A 20,200-nucleotide genomic window follows, 5' to 3' on the forward strand; every position below is an offset into this window, starting at 1 on the left:
CCAATATTTATATTGTAAGTTTTTAAACTTCAGCAATTTGAGTCGTATGTGGTAGTATCTTGTGGTTCTAATTTGAATTTCCCTGGTGATTATGCTGTCGAGCACTTTTCATGTGCTTCTTTTTTAAAATATATTTTCAAGTTTTGCCTATTTAAAAAATTGGGTTGTCTTTATTATTAATTTATAATAGTAGTTTATATAGTCTGGATACCAGTCCTTTATCAGATAGGTGTAACAAATATTTCTCAGTTTCTGGATTGTTTATTCATTATCGTAATGTGTTTTTGATGAACAAAAGTTTTTAATTTTGATGAAGTCAGCTTGATTATTTTTCATTTATGATTAACACTTTTTATCAAACTTGTCTAAAAAATCTTTGCCTATCCCAAGGTCATAAAGATAGTCTCTGAAATTTTCTTCTAGCAGCTTTATAGTTTTAAGTTTTATGGTAAATTTCTAAATTTTTGTATGGTGTAAGAAGTTCAGACTGTTCTTTTTCTTTCTTTTTTTTTTTTTTAATGTTTTTATTTTTGAGAGAGAGCAAGACAGAGTGTGAGCAGGGCAGGGACAGAGGGAGAGGGAAACACAGAATCTGAAGCAGGCTCCAGACTCTGAGCTCTCAGCACAGAGCTGGATGCAGGGCTCGAACTCACGAACTGTGAGATCATGACCTGAGCTGAAGTTGGACACTTGACTGAGCCACCCAAGTGCCCCAGACTGCTCTTTTTCATATGGATATACATGTTTTTGTTGGCACCATATGTTGAAAAGACATTTTTCCCCATTCAGTTGCATTGACACCTTTGTCAACTATCAATTTTCCAGCTAGCATGGAAATTTTGAGGTCTATTTTATTCCTCTGATCTATTTGAATATCTATACACTAATATTAAACCATCTTAGTTACTGTGGCTTATACTAAACCTTGAAATCAGGTAGTATAAGTACTTTAATTTTGCTATATGAATCTTATAACCTGAAACCTTGCAAAATCATCTATTCTATTTGTTTCTTTATAGATTTCTTAGGATTTTCCATGTACAAAATGAAGCCATCTACAAATAAAGACAATTAAATATTTTCTAACATTTATGTGTGTTTTTTTTTTCTTCATTGCACTGGCCAAGATTTCCAGTTTAAACTTAAATAGAAGAGCCATTCTTAGCAGAAATTGTTTCTAATCTTAGGAGAAATAGGTTAGTCTTTCACCGCTAAGTAAAGTATACTGTTAGCTGTGTTTTATATAGACGCTCTGGTAAGTAATAAGATATATTATTATTATATAATCTGCCACCAAATCCTCTCATAGAGCTTTTAAAATCGTTGTAATCTCCTGAGTGATAGGGATGCTAAGAGCTTCTTGTGTTCTATATTTTGTCTTTGACCCCAGTTCCTAACGCTGAGTTCCTAAATCCCTTGGAATTTCCTGGGTGATAGTCTTTTGTTCTAAAGAAGTGATGCTTGGTGGGATAATTATCCAGATAACTTTAGGATGGGGTCTGTTTACCAGAAAGACCAACCCATGATTAGTAGCTCGGAAGTTTTAAGCCTCCTCTCCCATCCTCCAAGGAAAGGACAGTGGTTAGGGATTCAATTAATACTCCATCGTGCCTATATGATGAAGCCTCCGCAAACATCTCTAGAATACAGTGTTTGGAGGCTCTCTGGATTAGTGAGCACATCCATGTGCTGAGAGAATGGTATATCTTAACTCCACAGGGAAAGAAGCTCCTTAAACTGAGGACACTTCTAGACCTCACCTTGTGTACCTCTTCATCTGGCTGTTCATATGTATCCTTTATCATATCCTTTATTATATGAACTGGTAAATGTAAATGTTTCTCTGAGTTCTGTGAGCCATTCCAGAAAATTATTGATTGTGAGGAGAGGGTCATGGGAACTTCTAACTTATAGCTGCTCAGTTACAGATACAGGAGGTCCAGAGTTGCATCTGGCATCTGAAATTGGTAAAATCTGTGAGTCTGAACCCATAACTTGTGTGATTTAACACTAAGTCCAGGTAGATAGTGTCAGAATTGAATTGTAGGACACCTGGCTGGTAGCAGATCATTGGTTGGTGTGGGGAAAAAACCTACACAATTGGTGTTAAAAGTGTTGGTGAGAGCAAAGGGAAGAAAACCATAGTTTACTTTTATGATTTTTATCAGATTTAAGATGTTCCCTTTCTATTCCCAGTTTTCCCAATTTATGGGTTTGAATTTTGTCATACTTTATGCTTTAAATGAGATACTGTTACAATAAATTGCAATGAATGACTAATCTTGCATTAACAGGAAAGAGCCTATTATTGGTCATGATGCATTATACTTTTTATATATTACTAGATTTAATTTACTAATATTTTATTAAGAGTTTTTACATTTATATTCTTTTCTTGAAATGTTCTTGTCAGGTTTTGGTATCAGGCTTATCCTGGCCTCATATAACACTTTAGGAAGTTTCTTCCTCCTTTATTTTCTGAGTTTGCATAGAACTGTTATTAGTTCTTCCTTAAATGTTTGAGAGAAATCACTAATGAAATTATCTAAGCCTTGAGGTTTCTTGATGGAAAAGTTTAAATGTTCCCATAAAGTTAAATATCTTTAACAGTTATAGGAATGTCCAGATTTTTAAATTACTTCTACTGCCACTTTTCGTAATTTGTGTTTTTAATGGACTTTTCCCATTTCATCTAAGTTGGAAAATTTATTGACATAAAGTTTTTTATGATATTCCCTTATCCTCTTAAGGTCTGTAAAGTCTGTAGTGATGTCTTTATTCCATTCTGATATTGGTAACTTGTGACTTTTCTTTCTTCCCTTTTTTTTTTTTTATCTTGATCAGTCTTGACAGAGTTAATCACTTAAAAAAATCTTTTTAAAGATCTAGGTTTTGGCTTTTCAATTTTATCTATTCCCTATTTATCATTTCATTGTTTTCCATTCTTTTATGTTTTCTTTAATTAATTTAAGTTTAATTAGCTCATCTTTTTCCATCTTCTTTATATGGAAGTTTAGGTCATTATTTTAAAATTTGTTTCTTCTTTTTTAACATAAACATTCAAAGCTAGAAATTGCCCTCCAAACACAATTTTAGCTACATCCCACAAATTTTGACTTCATTAGCATTTTGTTTGAGGTATTTTCTAATTTAAATTTAAATTGTTGCTCTGACTTATGGATTATTTAGAAGTAGGTTTGTTAATTACCAATATCTATTGGTAACTGATTTCTAACTTAATTCTGTTGTAGTCAAAGAAGTACTGTGTATAATTAAGTTCTCTGAAAAAATTTTGAAATTTGATTTATGCCCTATCATATGGCCCATCTAGATGTTTATTCCATGCACATTTGAAGAAAGAGTATTTTATGCAGTTGTTGGTTGTGTTTTATAAAAATCAAGTATATCAAGTTGGTTTTTAGTATTGTTAAATCTTCACTATCCTTATTCATTTTTCTCTGTTTGATACATTAATATCATGACTGAAAGGAAAATATATATTCTGTGTCTGCCTATGGATTTGTCTCTTTTCCCCTTCATGACTGTCAGTTTTTGCTTCATGTATCTTGAAGCTCTGTTATTAGGTGCTTATGCATTTATGGTTATCATATGTTGTTAATGAATTGAACTTTTTAACAATATGGAATATCCCTTTTTATCTCTAGTAATATTCCTTATCTTGAAGTCTACTTTGTCTGATGTTAACATAATCAATAAGACAATAAGAGACTTTAAAATGCTTAATGTTTATTTCTCTTATCTGCCAACCTCCTATTCCTCCTGCTGTCCTTTGCTGGGCAGTGTTAGCACACTGGTGGAGTACAGATGGGGTCACTATAGTTTTCTTAAAATTGGGCTGTGTTGAGATCAGTGCAGGGAGGCAGCACAAGTAGTTTGTTGGTCTCAGGCTATATAAATAGGATGACTTGGCTTTCTCTACTTTTGGAAATGTTTTTGATTTTTGCTACCATTAAGCTACTAGAGGCATTATTTTGCCTGAGAGATCAAAACTGAAAAGTTTCTTCAGGTGGTGTCAGCTTGCTAAGAATTGTAGAGTTTCTTTTCTTTAATTGTCTTCATTTTCAATACTTTTAGATAATAAAAGAATTCTATGGCATTTTGATTTGAAAAGTTTGAGATTCATGCACTGAAAGTTCCAGTCTGGGAGCCAAGAGAATGGTATTTTTGCTTGTTTAAAATTCCAAACATATGACTTAAGGCAAGTCCTTTAAAAGTTATCCCAAGAAAAAACAAAGATAGTGATGTTTATCCTAACCTACCACTTACGGAATTTTATAATTGGATATGACCTTAGAGATTATCTGCTTCTACCTGGTAATTTTATGTGTGCAGAGACTGAGGCTTTGAGAAGCTCAATGATTTGCCTAAAGACATTCAGTGTGTTCATAGCAGACTGGAATTTTACATATATATATGTAAAATTTACTGTCAAATTGGTTTCCATACAACACCCAGTGCTCATCCCAACAGGTGCCCTCCTCAATGCCCATCACCCACTTTTCCCTCTCCCCCACCCCCATCAACTCTCAGTTTGTTCTCAGTATTTAAGAGTCTCTTATGGTTTGCCTCCTTCCCTCTCTGTAACTTTTTCCCCCCTCCCCTCCCCCATGGTCTTCTGTTAAGTTTCTCAGGATCCGCATATGAGTGAAAACATATGGTATCTGTCTTTCTCTGCCTGACTTATTTCACTTAGCATAATACTCTCCAGTTCCAACCACATTGCTACAAATGGCCAGATTTCATTCTTTCTCATTGCCAAGTAGTATTCCATTGTATATATAAATTACAGCTTCTTTATCCATTTGTCAGTTGATGAACATTTAGGCTTTTTCCATAATTTGGCTATTGTTGAAAGTGCTGCTATAAATATTGGGGTACAAGTGACCCTATGCATCAGTACTCCTGTATCCCTTGGGTAAATAAATTCCTAGCAGGGCTAATGCTGGGTCATAGGGTAGAATCTATTTTTAATTTTTTGAGGAACCTCCATACTGTTTTCCAGAACAGCTGCACCAGTTTGCATTCCCACCAACAGTGCAAGAGGGTTCCCGTTTCTCCACATCCTCTCCAGCATTTATAGTCTCCTGATTTGCTCATTTTAGCCACTCTGACCGGCGTGAGATGGTATCTCAGTGTGGTTTTGATTTGTATTTCCCTGACAAGGAGTGACATTGAGCATCTTTTCATGTGCCTGTTGGCCATCTGTATGTCTTCTTTAGAAAAGTGTCTATTTATGTCTTCTGCCCATTTCTTCACAGGATTATTTGTTCTTCGGGTGTGGAGTTTGGTGAGTTCTTTATAGATTTGGATACTAGTCCTTTGTCCGATATGTCATTTGCAAATATCTTTTCCCATTCCGTCGGTTGCCTTTTAGTTTTGTTGATTGTTTCCTTTGCAGTGCAGAAGCTTTTTATCTTCATGAGATCCCAATAGTTCATTTTTGCTTTTAATTCCCTTGCCTTTGGAGATATGTCGAATAAGAAATTCCTGCAGCTGAGGTCAGAGAAGTTTTTTTCCTGCTTTCTCCTCTAGGGTTTTGATTGAACCCTGGATTCTTCTTACTAATCTAATGTGATTTGTTTTTAAACTCAAATATGATGAATTTAGAGAGCATTTAGAAAGATTTCAAGATTCCAAAATAATGAGTCTATACAAACCATGACTAATATAATGTGTTATGTGATATAAAACATTAAAAAATGCTGTTACATGAATTTCAAAAAGCAGTATTTATTTTTATAGCTGAGTTTAAACTCAAATATCTTAGAAGAGCCCCATAATTTCTTGTCAAGTATCAAATAACCTGATTTAAAGAAGATATTATTTTCTTCTTTATTATCGACATACAATATCAATTTGTATAGCTTTCAAAGATTAAAAATGTTTCATTTGATCCTCACAAACAGCACTGTAAAAGTAATTGCTAATTATTATTGAATGTTTACTATGCACCAGGAACTCTTCTAAGTGCTTTCTACCTATTAACTGCACCCTCAAAACAACCCTAGTTAACTATTATTGTCCTCATTTTATAGATGAGGAAACCCAGGCACAGAGAAGTAACTTGTTCTGCCTTGAGGCTGAGTGAGGACTGGCTCTAGAAAAGATGCCTTTAGCTACTTTGCCACAGAGCTTATGTGGGCAGGACAAAGGTACAGATTGTTCTTTATTTTTTTCCCATGGCTTTTTGTTTTGTTGTATTCTTCCAACACTGCTATTTACACAGAACACTTTACCTAAGTACCCCTTCCAAAGCCATATGATGCATTATACAATTTGGCACTGGCCATGTCTAGGGCATTAGGGAGAATGTTTCTCAAGGTATTAAAAAAATTATGATAATTTTTCTTATAACTAAAATGAAATAAAGTCTTTAGTTTTTTTACTTTTCTATAGTTGAGGCTTCAAATTACAGCAGTTAAACCCTTAGACAATATATCTTGTTTTATACTTCAACTTTTATTACAAATAGGTCTTTCCTCTGTTACACTGTTCAATTTGCAAACTTTATTTCAGGAAAAAATTGTAATTTCATATAATTATTTTTCTATATTATACAAAAAGAAGAAAATCAAGAGAATGACGAGACAAGTCACAGACAGGGAGAAAATATTTGCAAAAGACACATTTGATAAAGAACTGTTACCCCAAATGTACAAAGAACTCTTAAGACTGAACATTGAGAAAACAAACAACCCATTAAAAAATGGGCCATAGACCTTAAATGACACCTCAAAGAAGATATACAGATAGCAAATAAGCATATGAAAAGATGTTCCATGTCACTTGTCATCAGGGAAATGCAAATTAAGGCAGCAAAGAGATACCAGTACACATCTATCAGAATGGCCAAAATTTGAAACACTGACAATCCCCATTGCTAAGGAGGATATGGAGAAGCAGGAACTCTCCTTCGTTGCTGGTAGAGATACAAAATGGTGTAGACACTTTGGAAGACAATTTGGCAGTTTCTTATAAATATAAACATACTCTTCCCATATGATCTACCAGTCACATTCATTGGTATTTACCCAAAGGAGATGAAAACATGTCCACACAGAAACCTGCACATGGATATTTATAGCACCATTCATTAATTGCTAAAACTTGAAAGTAACCAAGATGTCCTTCAGTGAGTGAATGGACAAATAAACTGTGGTACATCCAGACAGTGGAATATTATTTAGTGTGAAAAAGAAATGAGCTATTAATCCATGAAAAAACATGAAGGAAGTTTAAATGTATATTACTAAGTGAAAGTAGACAATCTGAAAAGGCTACATACTGTATGGTTCCAACTTATGGCATTCTGGAAAAGACAAAACTATGGAGACAGTTAAAAGATCAATGGTTCCTAGAGGAAGGGATGAATAGGTGAAGCACCGAGCACTTTTAGGGCAGTGAAAATATTCTATACTGTAATGATAGATACATGTCTTTATTCATTTGTCCAAACACATAGAATGTACAGAAACAAGAGTGAACCCTGGTGTAAACTATTGACTTGAGTGATTATGGTATGTCAGTATAGGTTCACCAGTGGTAACAAATGTACCATTTTGGGGATGTTGATAATGGGGCATGCTGTGCATGTGTAAGGTCAGGGAGTATATGGGAACTCTCTGTACCTCCCTCTCAATTTTGCTGTGAATCTAAATTGATATAGACAAAGTATTTAAAAGAGAAGATAGAGGAGCAGAAATGAATGGAACTAAGTGACCCATAGGAATAATAGAGATGGAGAGAATGAATTTAGGAGGATGAGACTGAGTGAAAGACACAGATTTATAGGTGGAGATGATGAGTTCAGTTTTATATTTTATAATGTTTATTTGTGGAGCACTTACCGTGAACCAGGTACTGTGTGAATATTTTGTAAATTAATCCTCAGAACCACCTAATGAAGTAGATACTCCCTGTACATGTGGGAATAGAAGCTTAGAGAGGAGTTAGCAACTGAAGTTTCATTACAAGCAATAGACAGAGCTGGGACCCAAATCCCAACGGATCTGGCTGTCTAGGGGATGTGCCCCCAAACACCCTGCTATACTCTTCTGAGATGCTTGTGGAGCTGCCATGTAGAGATGTGCACCTAGACAGTTTTAAATCAAAGTCTGAGATCCAAGATTAGCCATGAATGCATAGGTGACTAGAATGGGAGTGGCCACTGAGGTGGAGATTAACTGAAAAGAAGACAAAGGATGACCTGCCCCTTTGCACGGGTTTAGGTGAGAAATAACTTCATGACAGCAAAGGCAGGGAAATGCTGGTCATGTCATTGGTGCACTGGCCTAGGGACATGCTTGTCATCTGTTATGGGTGAGTTTATTGCAGTCAGGTCTACAGTCAGGGGATTGATTAGATTGATGAGATTCACAATTTAGGACTTTTAGGAAAATCAGTATTAGCAAATTATCAGCATCAATCATCAGTTAGGATTTATGACAGGAACTAATAATAATCAGAATACCCTTAACAAACAACCCCATTGAAGGAAGCCAACTTTGAAAAAGACTTCTCTTACGTTCTAATCAGGTATTTATGACAACTGTCACAGCAGAAGAAATGGCTTTATTTAGGGTGATTTCATTATACCCAGTAAACTTGGACTGTACCTACACAGCTATTCGTCTCCAATCAGATGGCCCACCCTAAAACAAGTATAACAGATGGGATTGTTTTTCTTTTCTATTTACGGTTGTTCATACTTTGCAGACTGAACCTTTAGTGATCCTCTAAGCCATCTTCTGTCCTTTGGGAATAATGCTGTGGCAAAATACTGTGGGCCCTGTAGTTTGAAATGGACAGACACTCTATGTGTGCCAGTGCTGTGTAGAAGATGTAACATCACGGTCATTCCGGCTGAAAGCTCAGACCCTGTTTTCAGCTGGGATCAGGACTCTGTAGCCTTGATTTTAAGATGGATAAAAGTGAAATGTGAAAATAAAAAATGCATCACTTACCTGGTTATGCTACTTTAAAACTGTTTAGTCTTGAAATTCTGTGAAGCCCCATATGGTTTTTCAGATTCCTACTCCCCAGTAAACTAATCTATCTAGTTTTCTTCATTTTTCTTTTCTGTTGGCTACTTATACAGAGATTCGAGATGCTAATCAAAAGCAGTATCCACATCACATTTTTTCATCTATTCTGTTTTTTACTCTCAAGAAATGTTTACATACAAAAGTATGTAAATTTTCTGTTTCCAAGAAACAACCTTAAATGAAGACTTTGACCTTCTTCCTTTCCACTTTTCTTCTTGGAAACAGCTGCCCTGGATCAGAGATTTCTAGATTTCATCGTAGTTCCATCAGGGATGAGCCCTGAGGCAATGGGCAAAGTATTCAGACACATTGGTCCTCAGTTTCCTTATCTGTGAAATGAGAATAACACGTAATGCTTTAGAATGTGAAGATGCAATGAGACGTATTTTCTGTATCTAACAAGTTTCTTGGTCTACGGTAGGCATCCAATACATACTCGTGTCTCTCTTGTCCTCTCCCCCTCTCTTTCTAACTTACACTCCTTTCTTATCCTCCTGCTGGAAGGGAGAGGACTGAAGACAATAATTTTGTGTCTAGATAGGTCTTCAGTAACACATGGGAAAGATTTCCCTCTGATTCTACCTTTATACACTTTCTTTGCCCCCCTTTGCAGCCAGCCCTGGCTAAGCCTCCTAGCTTGAAGTTGTACTCTGCTGTTTGCGTATTTCTCTCAAAATCTCCTTTCTCTTGCTTCCCCCATTTCTCTACTTTTTGCAGCAGGCTCAGGGATTGCTACCTGTAAGAGAGGAAATATAATATATAAAGACCACTCAAAGGGTGGGGTAAAATTGCCCTCAAATCCCTCTGCTGCAATTCTGTGTGTGCCTAGAAACTGGGAAGTGCACAAGTGTATCACTCAATCTTTACCTGGTGAAGTAGCTCCATAGGATGGAGGTCTTTAATCTTCTTTGTACTGGGCTACACATCTGAATGACATTCTCATGCTCCACATACTTCCTTGGAGGCAGAGATTTGATGGGTTATGGGTTATGGACGACTACAGCCTCTAGCTATAGCCGTACCTTCTCCCTCCACCTTCTCTCCTAGGAAGGAAGTGCAAGTGAATTTGGGTGAGATTATTATGGGCACAGCCTTTAATCTATCCTTGTATATAAGAAAAGTGAATCACGTTTACTGCTTAGTGCTTTTTATTAATAACAGTTTACTGCCTCAAACTTCACAACTGTATTGTACCCTGGGTCTGAAAATTACAGTTGGTTGTAAATTGCTGCTTTAGAAAGATGTTAATCATCTGGGGTGCCTGGGTGGTTCAGTCAGTTAAGCATCCGACTTTGGCTCAGGTCATGATCTTATGGTTTGTGAGTTCAAGCCCCACATTGGGCTCTGTGCTGACAGTTCAGAGCCTGGAGTCTACTTCAGATTCTGTGTCTCCCTCTCTCTCTGCCCCTCCCCCACTTGTGCTCTGTGTCTCTCTCTCTCTCTCTCTCTCAAAAATAAAAACGTTAAAAAAAAAAAAGAAACATGTTAATCATCTATAAATAAGATAGTTGGGTTTGGTGATTTTGAAGGTTGCTTTGAGCTTTTAAACATACTAATTCTTTACATTGTGCCACAAGGTCCCAGACCATATTGGTAATAGATGGCCAGGTTGCTTCTGAAAGACCTGGTGACGTGGGCTGTGTTGTGTCTCTTAAAAAGGTATGTTCAAGTCCTTACCCCCAGTATCTGTGAATGTAATATTTAGAAAGGGTTTTTTCAGATGTAATCAAGTTAAGATGAGGTCATGCTTTATTAGAATGGAACCTAATTCAGTGATTGGTGTCCTTCTAAGAAGAGGGAAATTTGGATGCAGATGGGGAGAGAACACCATGTGACAGTAGGGGCAGAGATTGGAGTGATACATCTCCAGTCCTAGGAACACCAAGGACTATTGCAACCTCTAGGGGCTAAGAGGGAAACAGAACAGATTCTCCCTCAGAACATCTAGAAGAAACCAACCCTGATGACATTTTAATTTCAGACTTATGTCTTTCAGAGCTGTTATGTAATGCATTTATGCTATTTTAAACCTGTTTGTGGTAATTTGTTATGTCAGTTCTAGGAAACTAATACACCTGGCAAACTTGGGCTTTAGTTAATCCTGACCTATGTTTAAAGTTTTGTGTTCAGTCATTCCTTTCACGTGCTCTGCAACAGGATGTGTCTCTTCAGCAGGCATGTGCATGAGAACCTGGTCTGTGGGGCTTCTTCATCTGGCCTCTTCCCATGAAAACCCTGCCATCTGGTCTTTCTAAGGTACTTACTTTTTAGTTTCCTGGGAAGTTGATTCCTATGGATTCTCTTGACCAGTTTCTACTGGGATCCTTCTGTGGGAGTGACTTCAAACCTAGATTGGAACTGAGAAGAGATTTTAGAAAACCATTCTTGACCTCCTTTTACTGGTGTGATTTTAATGTATAATTTTCATGTCAAGGTGACCACCAGGAATTTAAAAAGAATTTTAAATGTTTATCTATTAAAAAAATTTTTAATGTTTATTTATTTTTGAGACAGAGACAGAGTGTGAGTGGGGGAGGGGCAGAGAAAGAAGGAGACACAGAATCCGAAGCAGGCTCCAGGCTCTGAGCTGTCAGCACAGAGCCTGATGCGGAGCTCGAACTCATGAGCCATGAGATCATGACCTGAGCTGAAGTTGGACACTTAACCAACTGAACCACCCAGGTGCCCCAGAATTTTTTTTTTTAAAGACATTATCCAACAGTCTCACAAGAGTGTCATTTTATGCTGATGGGGTAATTTGTCCCCTTAGAAAGAGCTATTTCTTGAGTAATTACTTTGGGTACTAAGTGACAGGCTCAGACTATTTTAGGTCTCCAGGGCCTTGTCTCATGACATGCATTTACCTTGAGGATAATGCATGTGGCAGGTATTGCCTGTGACTCATTGCTCTTCCAGGAGCTCACCTCACTGTTCAGGTCTTTAGCAGACAGCAGCATATGATGGGTTGGAAGATTTGCTGCCAGTTGGCTTCTCATGTAAGATTGGCATAGAAGGTTGTCCTTGTTCCTGACTAAGCATCTTTACACTCAGAGTAGATGTGTGACAGCCCAAGAAATTCACTAGACATGAGAGAATTTGTGATAGCCAAATATTACATTTGATAGTTTTATGTAAGTCTTCCAATTTGAAGCAGCCTCACTTAAACTAATATGGGTTTACATAAAGTTATTTTTCTTTGTGCTCCCTAAAATACAGACTTAATAAGCTATATGTTGATTTGTACTAAAAGGTGTAAAGAGACATGAACTATTTAAATTAATTTAAAAATATTTAGAAAAACCCTTCCAAAATTTATAAAACACAAAGTATTTTCAGAGTGATAATATGTATTAAAGTAACATTCACATCTTTCAACTTCCATTTTGTCCCCATTTTCCTTAATGTGATTAACATTGAGTCTGTTGTAAGTCCCATCTTATCTTTTCATGGCCTGGGTTGTAATTAGATTTTACACAGATTCTCTGTTTCAAATCCATAGCTAAAGTCTGAGTGCCAAAGTTGTTCAGTGCTATCCTAGTAATACTGCCTTTTGAATTTCCCAAACTCCATGCAGACGGGGATAAAATGTTCATTGCCTACTGTGTCCAACAAGGGTGTGAATGTTCAGATTTATAAGATAATTCTTATTATTTACATTTTATACATGAGGAAATATAGGTTCAATTACTTGCTCTCAAATATATAAAACAGCAGCAAAATAGGAAGATTGTTCTGTTCCAAAGGCCCACTGATTTCATATCAAGGGTTTGAGAATCCGCTCTCACAAAAATATTCAGACAAAATCATACAGTGTAATGTAATCTCATTACTGGATTTTATTTATTTTTTCCCACACACAATTTAATTACTAGCCTTTAGTGACAAACTTTTTGGCTCCTTAGTGGTTTTAAAATAGGAGGCAGACCTCAAGCCAAAGACCCCAAAGCAAAACATACAATTTTTTTTCTGATGATGACATTTTTCAGACATGGTTTTTCCTGCTGTCAGATATGATAAAAGGCTTGGTTTATAACTTGACCTAAGCCTTACCTGGGTCTTGCCTGGCAGAAATATGTGTTTCACTAAATTAACAACAGATCCCAAAGTAGAAAGACAACTCAAGCTAATCCCCAGAGTAAGTATTTTGTCCCTATAACCTGCAGGTGTATGAGAACCACAGAAATCAGTTTAACATAGTTTTCCATTTTTGTCCTTTCAACTTCTAAGATGGCAACTGTTGGTTTCAGTTTGTCTGGAGATTTCACGTTACAGAGCTGTCAAGAATTCTAGGAGCTACAAGGAGAGAGCCCTGAAGATAAAGTTCATTGATTCATGACTACACTCATATAAAACATGAATGGAATTTTCAATGGCCAGAAACATAAGGATGTGTCTTACATTTAAAAAAATCAGAATTTGTGTATAATGAGAAAACACCTAATATTACTATGGTACTTTTCAGTTCATAACATGCTTTCATTTAATTCCTGTAATGATCCTATTAAGTAGTGGAGTTGTTGAGTTACAGTAGTACCCAGAACACACACACACACACACAAACATATACACATCCAGGCATACATATATGTTCAGTTTTCTCTCATATAAAAAAATACCCCAAACACCACCTTCTCCTCAAACTTTATTAATCTCACACTTTATTAATTTCTAAAATTCTTGAAAGGTAAAAGTGTTCCTACAGCTGCCTTCAAGTCTTTACTACTACTCCATGAAATCACATTTAATCTTTACCATTATAGAAAAGCTCTCTGCTATTAGTGAGTTTCTTGTTGCCAAATCTAGTGGATTTTCTTTTTTTTAAAATGGTTATTTATTTTGAGAGGGAGAGAGAGAATCCCAAGCAGGCGCCATGCTGTCAGCACAGAGCCCAACTCAGGGCTCAATATCACTAACTGTGGGATCATGACCTGAGCCAAAACCAGGAGTCAGATGCTTAACCAACCAGTTGGACTGAGCCAGCCAGGCACCCCATGGCTCTTTTTTTTTTATTTATCATCCAAAGCTGTTTGTAGTTTTGGATTCCATTGATCAACTTCATCTTTTCCTGTTTGGTCTTTCTTTTAAGTGCTCCTTACCATGGCTTCTACAGCAATGTAGTTTTCCTCCCACTACTCTGTCCACTATCTCTCAGATGTCTTTGCTGGGGCCTCCTCCCTTTCTTCTGGAAAATGTGTACATTCCCTAGGATTGTGCTTGTGATTCTTTTTTCTTTCTGGTTCTCTCCTGTCAATCAGGGGACTCGGGAGCCCACCCCTGCCTCCCCAGCAGTAATTTTACCTGTTTCTGTTCATCCCCCTCATCTACTTCCTACTACTGCTATCCAGGTTCCACCCTGGCCCCTTCCCTCTCTCCTGATGACTGTGTCCTTCCTGTACTGAGAAAGCAGATCTGGAGGCTGTGAGCCTTAGCTTTTTGTTTCACAAAAAGTTGACCTCTAAATGAACTCACTGCGACCTCCTGACTTTCAGTTTAGGAGGGAAAAGTGTGCCTTTGTCTGTTCAAGACCAATCCTTGTTCATGATCCTATCTCATTCTGTCCTTTCTGGGAATAGAACCTTGTTCTAGTAATTATTTCTTCTCTACATGATATTTTCAACTTATCCCTGTTTATTGTTTGGAGCCTATACACATGCTCAGGTCTCTCCAATCCTTAAAAACGTCTGCCTCTGTTCAGTGTTCTCTCTAGCTACCATCATCCTATCTTGCTCTTTCCCTGCAAGGCCAGGCTTCAGTAAGGAAGAGTCTATAGATGCTCTGTTTCCTCTCTTTTAACTCTTCAGTTCAGGTTCTAATGTCAGCTTTCTGCCCCTACTCAGGTCTCCAGGGACATTGAATTGCCTCACATCACTCGTGTTACTTAATTTCTCAGCAGCAATTGACACTGCCCACCACACCCCCTTTTTGAGACTTTGCTCCCTTGGTTTCCTGATCATTCTTTTGTCCTGGGGGCCCTCCTCCTTTCTCATTCCTCAAGTTGTTGTTTTTCTTCCCATCCTTCCCACTGCCCTCAATCCCCCTCTATATTCTCCTCCTCCTTTTTTCTCTTTCCCCATTGATTCTCTCCCTTTGTCTACAAGTTTAAAGCCCATTTTTACAGCATGGTACAGATAAATGGCAGATGTTGTTCACAAGCCGAATACCTCCTATGGGAGTGTCCACGTTGCTGGCCTTAATGTCTTCTTTCTTCAACATATTGAAAGGCAGGTGAGTGGGATGGTTATTATAGAGATAACCTTCGATCAGTTTTAATTTCTGAAAAAAGTAAATAATTTGCAAGCTTTAGTACTTTAACCTTTATTAGTGACAGATTACTGGAGACACACCTCATGATGGATTGGAATGCAATAATGCTATGATAACATGATTGGGAAAGGCTGATGTTAGGTGTTTACATGACTATTGAGTTACTAATGTTAGTAACTACAGTTACATGACTATATAGTTACTAATGTTAGTAACTATAGAGTTACTTCTTGGAAAATTTTGAACAGAAAATTTCATTTTGAATCTTCTAAGAGACTCATTAAGTTACCTGTTTATCCTACAAATAGGTAAAGGTCTTATTCAGTAAATATATGGGATTGGGGGGCCCCTAGTCTCCAATACTTGGAATTGAGCAGTGTGCAGATCGTTTGCCTGGGTCTGGTTGTAGGTACCCAAGAGTCCTATATTATGACAAACAGCCTCTGAGGGAACTACAATGTTAACATTCAGGTTTTAGAAAGAACTTTCAAGGATAAGGTCCTTGGAGAAGGAAGTTCCTGGGAGCTGGAAAGGATGAACTGAATGGAATACCACATATTCACTTGACTTGCTCTGTTAAGTTACAATATCTTGAAACCTGGATAGGAATAGTTTAGAGATTTATGTGAATCACGGCAGCTTAAGTCCTGAAATACTGTATATATTCTCACGGTGGCTTTTAGAATAACTTTAAATTTTACGACCTCAGTGAGTATAAAGTTTGCATGGAAAGATAATGTTTATAGCAAGCACATTTCCTCCTTTATTCTTACAACCGTTTGAAGTAAATACTTCCATCATGATGAACTATTAAATACGCTTTTCCCTTAATATTTAAGTCTTCAAAGGCCAAAATTTAACCTAAAATTTACATTGACCCAGTTCATGTTTACTAATAATACCTTTTCCCCCTCTAGCTGTCCCTGTCTACTTCTGTTTTTAGCCGATTTCAGTAACTATATACAACAGCCCTCTGACAGCAGACACAACCGATTTACCTCAGCAATGTTAGATTAGAAGCTTTTTAAAAGGCAGGAACCATGTCTTATTTTTTCATTCCTGAAGTGCTTTGTACACAATCTATGTGTAATAAATAATTTTTAGAAGTTTTTGTTCCACCAGCAAGTAAAACCTTTCTAGGAAATATAGATTATTTTTTAAAGAAAAAATAGTTCATTATCCTGTTAACCAGAGATAATTACTATAAGCAGCTTAGCATTAAACCAGAGGTGGCCAACTTTTTCTGTAAACAGACAAATAGTAAATATTTGAGGTCCTTCTGGCCTTACAGTCTGTGTCGTAACCACTGGATTCTGCATTTGTGGAGTGAAAGTAGTCATAGTCAAAGAAGACAAGACAATCTGTAAATGATGCATGTGCCTGTGTTCCAATAAAACTTTACTTATAAAAATAGGCAGGTTAGATTTGGCCTATAGGCTATAGTTTGCTGACCCCTGTACAAACTATTGTTTAAGCTCATATATACATAATATGTATGGGGGCGCCTGGGTGGCGCAGTCGGTTAAGCGTCCGACTTCAGCCAGGTCACGATCTCGCGGTCCGTGAGTTCGAGCCCCGTGTCAGGCTCTGGGCTGATGGCTCAGAGCCTGGAGCCTGTTTCTGATTCTGTGTCTCCCTCTCTCTCTGCCCCTCCCCCGTTCATGCTCTGTCTCTCTCTGTCCCAAAAATAAATAAAAACGTTGAAAAAAAATTTTTTTTAATTAAAATATAATATGTATGATAATGTATGTGTATAATAATATATACATGTAGCAGCTATATTTCATATAGTGGTTTTACAAAATGGCATCCCAAAGAGATTGCTAGATATCCTTTCAGGAATACTGGACCTCTGGGGATTGTCTGTCCTATAAGGCAAGGGCTCTCAATTGCCCCAACAAGGCAAAAATTGGTTCTTTATGGATGGAAAAAATTCCTAGTTATTAGAATGGTTTGTGGCTTTCAAAAGTTCAGTTTTACTCAACAAAATCTTATTCTTTGATATTTAGTTTGGTAGTAGGGAGAGGATGAGGTAAAAATGTCTGAAAAGTCTGCTTTGGAAAGTAATAAAAAAAACCTGAGAAATACTACTTTAGGGAAATGAGCTTTTGTCTTTGATTAGGGCTGTTTTTCCACTCTGTACTTTGTGGATAATGGACAAATTAATTATGCAAATAATCCTTGTCTATAGACTTGCAAATGACCTGTGCACGCTGGAAAGATACCCACCCCAGACGCCCATCACCAGGAAAAAGCCAGTCTTGTGTCCATTTGTAATTTATTTCAGTATTCATTTATTCCATGTAAATTTGTGGCTCCTTAATGTCTTCTTTGAATTGGTTGAGACATTTGCCTGCTTCCCTCATTTAATGATTGATAACAAATTGAATAAAAATCTTTAACAAGTGTTTCTTTATTTCATAGTCATTTTATCTTTTGAAAAATACGTAATTTAATATTTTTCATCAGTTTGTACAGTCTTTGACATTATATTAAAAACTTCCTACGTCATTATGTCTTTTAAATATTGTAAATATTGTGTGAAATGAATACACCAGGTTTTTTTTTTTAATTTATCTCTTATTGTTAAGAACCAATTTTTCATGAATAAGCATAGATTTCTTTCTTAAAAATATGTCAAATGTGTAAAGTCATGAAGTGTGTCAAAAGTCTGTTACTTAATTTTTTTGGCACAGTGCTTGTTTGCTTTTAGTTCTCGTTGATTTTTTTTGAGGACATGGCCAGTGGACATGAAGGCCAATGCTATTTTCATGGCTCTGTTGACGGAAGGTTCCATGTGTTGCTGCTATGAATCTAAGATCATTTTGGGGAGAGCACTGTGCTCTGGCCTCATCAGAGGTACACAGAAAGTATAGGACACTGAGTATGCTTTGATGCTTGCCTTGGCTCAATGTGCCTGGTCAAGATTCTGGGTTGGCTTGTGTTTTATTTATTTCAGGAACATGGAAGGGCCGCTGTTTGTTTAAGCTTTACATTTTCTTTGCCAACTTCTCTTGCCTTTCTCTTTACCCTCTTAATGCACTGAATCTAACTTCTAGCTCCTGCATAAGTGTTTTAAAGACTTTAAAACTGCAAAACTGGGGGCGCCTGGGTGGCTCAGTCAGTTAAGCCTCTGACTTCAGCTTGGTCTTGATCTCCTTGGTTCATGGGTTTGAGCCCTGTGTTGAGGTCTGTGCTGACAGCTCAGAGCCTAGAGCCTGCTTCAGATTCTGTGTCTCCCTCTCTCTCTGCCCATCCCCTGCTCACACTGTCTCTGTCTCCATCTCTGTCTGTCTCTCTCTCAAAAATAAACATTAAATTTTTTTAGAAAACCCTGCAGAACCAAAGCCAGAAGTTTAGAAATGAATTTTCTCAGTTTATCTTGAAAATTGTGTTTAACTCTTTTGTTAAGCTTTCCTTCCTTTGTTTCTTCCTCTTGCCTTCTTCCTGAGCTTCTCTCTTTGCAGTTGGTAAATGAATGACTTTCGGCAGCAAGTGCCAATTCTCAGAATAATGTTCTTAACTTTCAGGAAACCAAATAAATAAATGTTTCATGCACAGAGGGGAAGACAAAAGATAAAGTGGATTTTTCAAAGTGGATACTAGTTTTAGGATCAGAGTAATGAGATGGAAGTCACCTCACCTAATGTCCTATAAGGCAAGCCCATTGTTATAAATCTATGTATATCTGATCTGTTAGTATTTTTCTCATTCTGCTACGAGAGATATAAACAGTAACACTTTTGAGATCAGCCAGTATGTTATAAAGCATGCCAAATTAAATCCAGAGGCAAGAAGATAATCTAGATCTTTGATTTTTAAACTGAAGAACATTGTAAGTTTGAACTTGTGGTAAAATCTATTTAACATTTGGGGAAGCAATCTTTGGTAAGTGTCTGCAATTCTTAAGTAATCTTTCTGCCTACATCAGTGTCTAAATTAAGCAATTGCTTTTTTAAAAAAATATGATAATGGATTTTATCTTTGTTACATACATACATTTGAAAATTAATACCCAAATGACGATTCCAATGTTAAAAATGAGCAAAGAAACTAACCCGCCATTCAAAATGCAACCCAGTTGTCAGTATTACAAGCATAACCATTCTCACTAATAAAACAATTGCCGTCTGCAGTATGTGTGTATTTTAACATCTTAACTATTTTTTAGGTTACAGATCAGTGACAAAAAATACTTACACTTTGTTGTGCAAAGTCACCACCATCCATCTCCAGATCTCTTTTCAGCTTCTCTCCATCCCCTGGCAACGAATGATTTTCTGTCTCCATGAATTTGACTACTCGAGATACCTCATATAAGTGAACTCACACAGACAGTATTTGTGTTTTTGTGACTGGCTTATTTCACTTAGCATAATTTCCTCAAGGTCCATCCATGAAGTAGCATGTGTCAGAACTTCCCTACTTTTTAAAGCTGAAAATATTCCATTGTATGCATATGTCATATTTTGCTTATCTATTCATTTGTTGATGGTTAGGAGTTGCTTCCACCTTTTGGCTCTTTCGAATAATGCTGCCATATGGGTATACAAATACCAATTTCCTGACTTTAATTATTTTGGGTAACCTGCAAGTGGAATTGCTGGATTATATGGTAATTCTGTTTTTAATTTTTTGAGAAACCGCTACACTGTTTTCTATAGTGGCTGCACTAGTTTGCATTCCCATTAAGGGCACACACAGATTCCAGTTTCTCTATGTCCTTGTCAATACTTGTTATTTCCTGTTTGTTGTTGTTTTTTCTCTGTTTTTGGTTTTGTTTTGTTTTGTTTTTGACATCCAAAGCATTTCCCTAATGATTAATGATGTTGAACATCTTTCCACCTGCTTAGTGGCCATTTGTATCTCTT

General features: G+C 36.8%; 1 protein-coding gene and 1 long non-coding RNA gene across 11 annotated transcripts in view; one reads left to right on the forward strand and one right to left on the reverse strand.

The window, feature by feature from the left end:
* HMCN1 (hemicentin 1) overlaps positions 1 to 20,200 on the forward strand; it is a 703,321-nt gene that overhangs the window by 65,233 nt on the left and 617,888 nt on the right. For 3 of the 8 annotated variants that reach the window (XM_053209690.1, XM_053209688.1, XM_053209700.1), the window contains exon 1: positions 14,936 to 15,290. The exons of the other annotated variants lie outside the window; for them this stretch is intronic. The gene's annotated coding sequence lies outside the window, so the exon portion shown is untranslated. Of the gene's footprint in view, positions 1 to 14,935; positions 15,291 to 20,200 lie in introns of those variants that run through there. 8 annotated transcript variants of the gene reach the window in all.
* Positions 8,500 to 20,200, reverse strand: part of LOC113603812 (uncharacterized) — a 45,716-nt gene continuing 34,015 nt past the window's right edge. The window contains exons 3-5 of one of the 3 annotated variants that reach the window (XR_008293342.1): positions 11,330 to 11,423; positions 9,933 to 10,108; positions 8,500 to 9,394 (exon numbers count right to left, since the gene is read on the reverse strand). This is a non-coding gene — a long non-coding RNA (uncharacterized LOC113603812). Of the gene's footprint in view, positions 10,109 to 11,329; positions 11,424 to 20,200 lie in introns of all 3 variants that reach the window. The other 2 variants (XR_003425525.2, XR_008293340.1) reach the window with 2 other exon arrangements.

This window comes from Acinonyx jubatus, chromosome E4 (genome assembly GCF_027475565.1).
Source record: "Acinonyx jubatus isolate Ajub_Pintada_27869175 chromosome E4, VMU_Ajub_asm_v1.0, whole genome shotgun sequence".
In the NCBI taxonomy this organism is placed as follows: domain Eukaryota; kingdom Metazoa; phylum Chordata; class Mammalia; order Carnivora; family Felidae; genus Acinonyx; species Acinonyx jubatus.